Genomic DNA, 6,979 nt, shown 5'->3' on the forward strand with positions numbered 1-6,979 from the left:
TCAAATCTTTTTTAAATCCAGGGATGGGGACTCCACCACCTCCCTGGGCAGATGATTGCAGCATGAAATCACTCTTTCAGTGAAGAATTTTTTTCTAACGTCTAAGCTAAACTTCCCTTCTCTTGCAGCTTAAGACTGTGTCCTCTTGTTCTGTCAGTTGTTTCCTGGGAGAAGATCCCTACCTGACTATAACCACCTCCCAGGTGGTTGTAGAGAGTGATAAGGTCACCCATGAGTCTCCTTTCTTCCAGCATAAACAACCCCACCTCCTTCAGCTGTTCTTCACAGGCTTGTGTTCCAAGCCCTTCACCAACCTTGTTGTCCTCCTCTGGAGGTGTTTGAGCATCTCAACATCCTTCCTAAACTGAGGGGCCCAGAACTGGACATAATACTCAAGGTACTGCCTCACCAGTGCTGAGTACAGAGGAAGAATTACTTCTGGTTTTGATACTGACCAGGATGCCATTGGCCTTTCTGGCCACCTGGCACACTGCTAGCTCATATTCAGTTGGCTGTTGACCAGTATCCCCAGGTCCCTTTCTACCTGGGCACTGTCCAGCCACTCTGTCCCCAGCCTGTAGCATTGCAGGGGGTTGTTGTGGCCAAAGTGCAGGACTCGGCAGTTGAACTTGTTAAGCTTCATGTTATTGGACTCAGCCCATCTATCCAGCCTGTCCAGGCTGCTTTGCAGAGGCCTCCTACCCTCCAACAGATTGACACATGCTCCCAGCTTGGTGCTTGGTGTCACCGGCAAATTTATTGATGGAATATTCAATCCCCTCATCGAGATCATCAGTGAAGATATTAAACAGGACTGGCCCCAGCACTTACCCCTGGGGGACCCCACCAGTGACTGTCCACCAACTAGATGCAGCACTGTTCACTACCACTCTCTGAGCCTGGCCATCCACAGCCAGTTCTTAACCCATTGAACAGTGCGCCTGTCCAAGCTGTGGCCTGCTATCTTTTCCAGAAGTATGCTGCAGGAGACAATGTCAAAGGCTGTGCTGAAGTCCAGATAGACAACATCCACAACAGCCTTTCGTGCATCCACCAGGTGGATCACCTAGTCATGAAAGGAGGTCAGGTTGGTCAAGCACGACTTACTCCTCCTAAACCCATGCTGGCTGGGTCTGATACCATTGCCGTCTGTCACCATGATATTTTCTGAAAAATCCCTTTGCCAGGATTTCTTCTCCTGAGAAGCTGAGAGGCCTCAGAAAAGAAAGAAAATAATTATCTGACTGATTTGGTATGTGTTCTGGAAGTTTTTTACCAACAGGTGCATGTTTGATTGGTTCCATGTGAATTGTTTTAATTTAATGACCAATCATGAGCCAGCTGTGTCAAGGCTCTGAGGAGTCACAGGTTTTTATTATTCATTCTTTTCTAGCCTTCTGATGTATCCTTTTCCCTATAGTTTAGTATGATTTTAGTATCGCTTTTTTTAGTATAATATAATATCATAATATAATAAATCAGCCTTCTAAGAATGTGGAGTCAGATTCATCTCTTCACTCATCCCAGGACCCTCACAATTACAACACCCATCCTGTAGGTGCCATGTGATGGCTCTCAAGATGATCGGTTCAATAACCTTGCTAGGTACTGAGGTCAGGCCCACTGGCCTGTAGTTTCTTGAATCCTCCTTCTGGCCCTTGTTATGGATGGGTCAATTGGCCAGTTTCCAGTCATCTGGGACTTCCCCAGTGAGCCGGGAGTGATGGTAAATGATGGAGAGTGGCTTTTCAAGCTCATCTGCTAGCTCCCTTATCACCCTAGGATGGATCTCATCTCGTGGTCCCATAGATTTATAAAGATCTAAGTGACTCAGCAAGTCTCTGACTGCTTCCTCCTGGGTAATAGGGGGGCTATTCTGCTCCCTGGCACCATCTACCAGCCCAGGAGGACAGTTGTCCTGAGGACAACCTGCCTTTCTGCTGGAAACCGAGGCAAAGAAGGTGTTCAGCACCTCTGCTTTTTCCTCGTCTTTAGGTACTAAATTCCGTCCTGCATCTAATAGACAGTAGAGGTTGTCCTTACCCTTCTTTCTGCCATTAATACATTTATAATTTTTTTTATTGTCCACAGAAGTTTCCAGTTTGAGTTCTAACTGGGCTTTTGCCTCTCTAATTTTTTTTCTATGTGCCCTAGTAATCATCTTTAATATTTTGTGAGATACCTGACTCTCCTTCCAAAGGAGACATACTCATACGCCCTCTTTTCTTTCCTTCCCCCTTCAAGAGCTCCTTGTCTATCCAGGCTGGTCGTTTTCCTCATCAACTCATCTTTTAGCATATAGGGACAGTCTGTTCCTGTGCTTTCAAGATTTCTGTTTTGAAGCACTCCCATCCTTCTTGGACTCCTCTGTTCTTAAGGGCTGCTTCCCAAGGAACTCTCCAAATAAGTCTCTAGGCCAAAGTCTGCACTCCAGAAGTCCCATGTGTCAATTTTATTGATGCCCCTCCTTGTTTCACCAAATACTGAAAACTTTATAGTTTCATGATGACTGTGCCTCAGAAGACCTCCAATCACCTCATCTCCTACCAGCCCATCTCTGTTTGCAAACAGCAGGTCTAGTGTAGTCCCTTCCCTAGTAGGCTCACTCACCAGCTGTGACAAGAAGTTGTTCTCCACACACTCTAAGAATCTCCTAGACTGTCTCTTCTCTGTTATGTTGAGTTTCCAGCACACATTTGGTAGATTAAAGTCACCTACATGAACAAGGGCTGGTGATCTTGAAACATCCTCTGGCTGCTTGTAGAATAAGTTATCCACCTCTTCTTCCTGGCTGGGTGGTCTATAACAGACTCCCACCAGGATGTTAGCCTTATTAGCCTTCCCCTGATTCTTAGCAATAGGCACTCACTGTTATCACTGTTAGTTTCAATTTCCATAGCGTCAAGAACCTCCTTCTGTTACAGTCACCCCTCCACCTCTTCTCTCTCTCCTGTTCCTTGTGCTGCAAGAGTTTGTAACCATCCATTGCAGCACTCCAGTTATGTGCGTTGTCCAACTATGTTTCTGTGATGATGACTACATCATGCTATACCATGGCTTCCACCTTCTGTTGTTTGTTACCCATGCTGTGTCAGTTAGTGTACATGCACTTCAACTGGGCTGCTGGTTTTACCCCTGACTCTGGCTTACCACCCTTGGGCTTGTTTCTGGAGAGCCTAGTTGCATCCCCTTCCCCCTCCAAACATAGTTTAAAGCCCTCTGAGTGAGTTTTGCCAATTTGTGGGCTAAAATTCCCTTGACATAACAGATAGATGGAGCCCATCTGGTTCTAGCAGGCCAGGTGTCCTGAAAGTTGCCCCATGATCAAAGAACCCAAAATTCTGCCAATGACACCAGCCTTTAAGCCACTTGCTGATAATGTGGGTTCTCCCGTTCTTTTCATCATATGTCTCTGTCACTGAAGGGACTGAGCAGAGCACCACCTGTGCTCCTGTCCCATCAACCACTTGACCCAGAGCCCTGAAGTCCCTTTTAATTGCCCTGGTGCTCTTCTTTTCAATCTTATCACTGCCAGCCTGTAGTATCAGCAGTGGATAATAATCAGAGGGTTGAATCAGCCCAGGGACTCTCCTGGTGACATGCATTAAGCAGGCCCCAGGGAGTCAGCAGACTTCACTGGGGGACGGGTTCAATTGACATACAGGCCCCTCTGTTCCCCTCAAGTCAAAAAGGGAGTCACCTACTACAACTACCATTCTTTTCTTTCTAATGCTAGAGATAGTGATCCATCTGACACATGAAGTGTAACTGGGAGGTTGTCCAGGCAGATTGTTTTCATCAATGTCATCTGTCTGACCCTCTGGATTCAGGGCCTCATACCTATTCTGAAGTGACATCTGGATAGGTGATGGGGGGTTGCGAGGAATTTTCATTACCTTCCCGAAGAGGGACACATTTTCATTCCCCCTCATTAACTACGTCTCTTCCTATGCTTGATGGTAGGAGGCATGGGAGTCCTCTGATGCCTGGTGGGCTTCTGTCATGGATGATGGAAGGGTGAAACTCCACGAGTCTATTTCCCTTTCACTGTCCCTAATACTCCTTAGTCTTTCTACTTTCTCCATAAGCTCAGGCACCAGAGATCATTCACCTGTTCGCACTGCAGGCACATGTCTTTTGCACCATCCCCTGGTACTGCTGGGAGGCACAAACACATTGTTATGAATAGAAAAGTTGTCCATTTTTTTTAAGTTGCAGAGTTACCAAGTTAAACCAATTGCTGCTAAGTTGGAGTTTTAACTATTTGTTGTTAATAACTTCATGTTGTAATCACCTGTGGTTAATAGTTTTTCTTTAATTACCTGTTGTTCATGGTTGCTAATACCTCTCCGTCGGTGTCCCCCTGCTGCTTCCTGGAGGATGACACCTGAGACTGTGGGGTGATGTCAGAGCTGGTACGCAGATGATGAAGCACCTCACCAAATCTTGCAGGAAAAACCCCTAAAACAATGTACCACCATGGAATTAAGAGATCTAAGTGATGTGTAAAGGTGAGGAACTGAATCCAGTATCTGCTAAGATCCTTTTTACCTTTCACCCTAACCCAAAAGGATGTTGGCTAGAAAGAGAACCTCGAATGTCAAACTGAAAAATCGGAATCTCCTGCTGCTCTTGTGAGGACAGAAGCCCCAGCTCTGCCTGTATACCAGCAGACACAGCTGCATTCATCCTCCTCCTCTCTGTCACTCCTGGGAGCAGCGACAGTGTGGGCACAACCCATCAGTTCTCCGCACCTGAGCTGACTTTTAATAAAGGCATTAAAAAAGGAGAATTATCTCCTGCCCTGTTTATTTCAACACTGTACAGAAGGGGTCTGGACAGACATGTCCTTCTTGGAGGGTTCTGTTTGTCTTGGTCCCTTTTACTAGCTATAGCTTTTGATCATTTGGAGACCGTTGCTGAAGAAAAAAAACAACAATAAAAACAAAACAAACAAAACGCACCAATCAAAATCAAGCTAAATAGGATAAAAACACCACTAGCAGGAGGATGCCTGCATTTCTGCCAGCTTGCCCTGCCTGCATGAACTGCTGATCCATGCCCTTAGAACTGTGCCACGCCCCTCTTTGTCCACGCTCCTGTTAGCTGCACTTCCTAGAGCCTTCTTTTAATTGCAGCTCTAGTGGCCGGAGGAAGCCTTGCCCTGCACCGGAATGACTAGCGAGAATGTCCCACTCAGCTGTCCCTGCTTTAGTGTCAGAAACTTCCACAATCAGGGCTTGGTGGCAGAAACCTCAAAGAGTGGGGCAGGAGAGATAAGCTGCACCCCCTCTGAAGTTCACAGCGAGTCCCCCACAGCCGATTCTCTGACCACTTGGCTGGGACTGGTTTCAGTGGCCTCTTCTGTGTTGCGGAATAAGGACTTTTCAATAAAAAATGTAAAGCAGGCATGTTTTATTCCAGCTGGGATGCATGAGGGATATTTCCACCATATGTGTGTACTTAATCAAGACAGGTTTCAGGTTTAAGTACACATTGATCCCCCAAGCCCACACCTCCCTGCCCCACCCATTCCGTGCCCATTCTCCACCTCCTTGATATAATTAGTCTTCTGTGGTGCCATGCCCCCTGCAGGTCACGGGCAGGGATTCCTCTCATGAAATAAGAGGCCTTCCCTCAGGTATTTGTTACTTGACCTTGTTTCTGGGCAAGTGCCGTGGATGTTTGCCTAACTCCCAGGTCATTTGCTTCTGGCCAAAACCAGGAGCCTGGTTCTTGCTGGTTTGGGTTGTGCTTTATGGGTTTTGACAATACCTAAGTCTTGTTTTACTGAGCTTAGACAATGTACATATTATTTTTATGGCTTTTGCTTAGCAACTCAATTCCTATATGTTCTGTTACAAATTGTTTCTGCCTAACAAATTACATTCCTGTTACAAGCTGTGTTCTGTACTTCTGCAAACTTCCTAAATAAGCTATATTTCTTTTTCCCTCCACCCGTCTAAGTATATTATGCTTCTAAAATTCTGGATTTTGATAAACATACATGTTTCCCATGTCACTACATGTATAGTTTAGGAGAAGAACACTCTGGAATTAATGTTTCCTGTAACAAAAAATGGGGCTTCAACAATCCCTCTTTGCTAATCAGAAAATGAGTACTAGTGGATGAAAGTGAAAAAAACCAAACCACTTATTGACAGAGTGCCAACAAGGCACGGGGAAAAAAAAGAACAAATGCTGGATACTGAATTGTTAGAACCTTACGCCCCCGCTCTTGACCTCGTTTCCCCAAATGCACACACACCCACACTGAAACAAAAAAAAAACATCCCACAATACCAGGGAAAGAAGAAAACAAACAGCCAGCCACATCGCAGGAAGGAGGGGGAAATAAATGGCGACAGCTTTTATCTCAGGGAACGAAAATGACCAAAAGTTTCACACACCAGTTCAGGAAAAAATCATATGGGAAACCTGGTGGATCTCTGTTGTTGGTCTCCTCCTCACAGCAGATGAAGCTGGTGGTTTAAGGGTCCTTTCTTTCACTGGGTCATATTTTCTGATGTCTGGGGCCAGGATGGAGTGGCTGCTTGGCTCCCCATCAGTCATGTGTTTATCCCATCAATAGTCTTCTTTGGCCTCAGGCCAAATCAAACAGTACAGGAAAAAACAAAGACTGACAAAGGATTGTTGTCACAGTCTCCAAGGCCAGGGAAAGGGAAAAAAATTACTTTGCCTAATGCCGGGGTCAGGATTTTCACCCGCTGGACCCCGGCTAGATGATTCTCTTCACCAGACTGAAGGAGGGCAGCTTGAGTCCTGGATAATTTCAGCTTATTTATTGCAGGGTCCAAAAGGGACAGGAAAACACAGAGGATAGGCTGAGGGACGGACGGTGAGTTGGAGGGACAGCAGGGACGGGTAACAACAAGCAGAAGGACACCAGGGCAAGTGCCAAGTCTCTGGGGAAAGTTACAGTTTTTGTGCATAGCTACATGTCGAGGGGGATGGGAGG

The sequence above is a fragment of the Passer domesticus genome, chromosome Z, assembly GCF_036417665.1.
Source record: "Passer domesticus isolate bPasDom1 chromosome Z, bPasDom1.hap1, whole genome shotgun sequence".
Lineage (NCBI taxonomy): Eukaryota > Metazoa > Chordata > Aves > Passeriformes > Passeridae > Passer > Passer domesticus.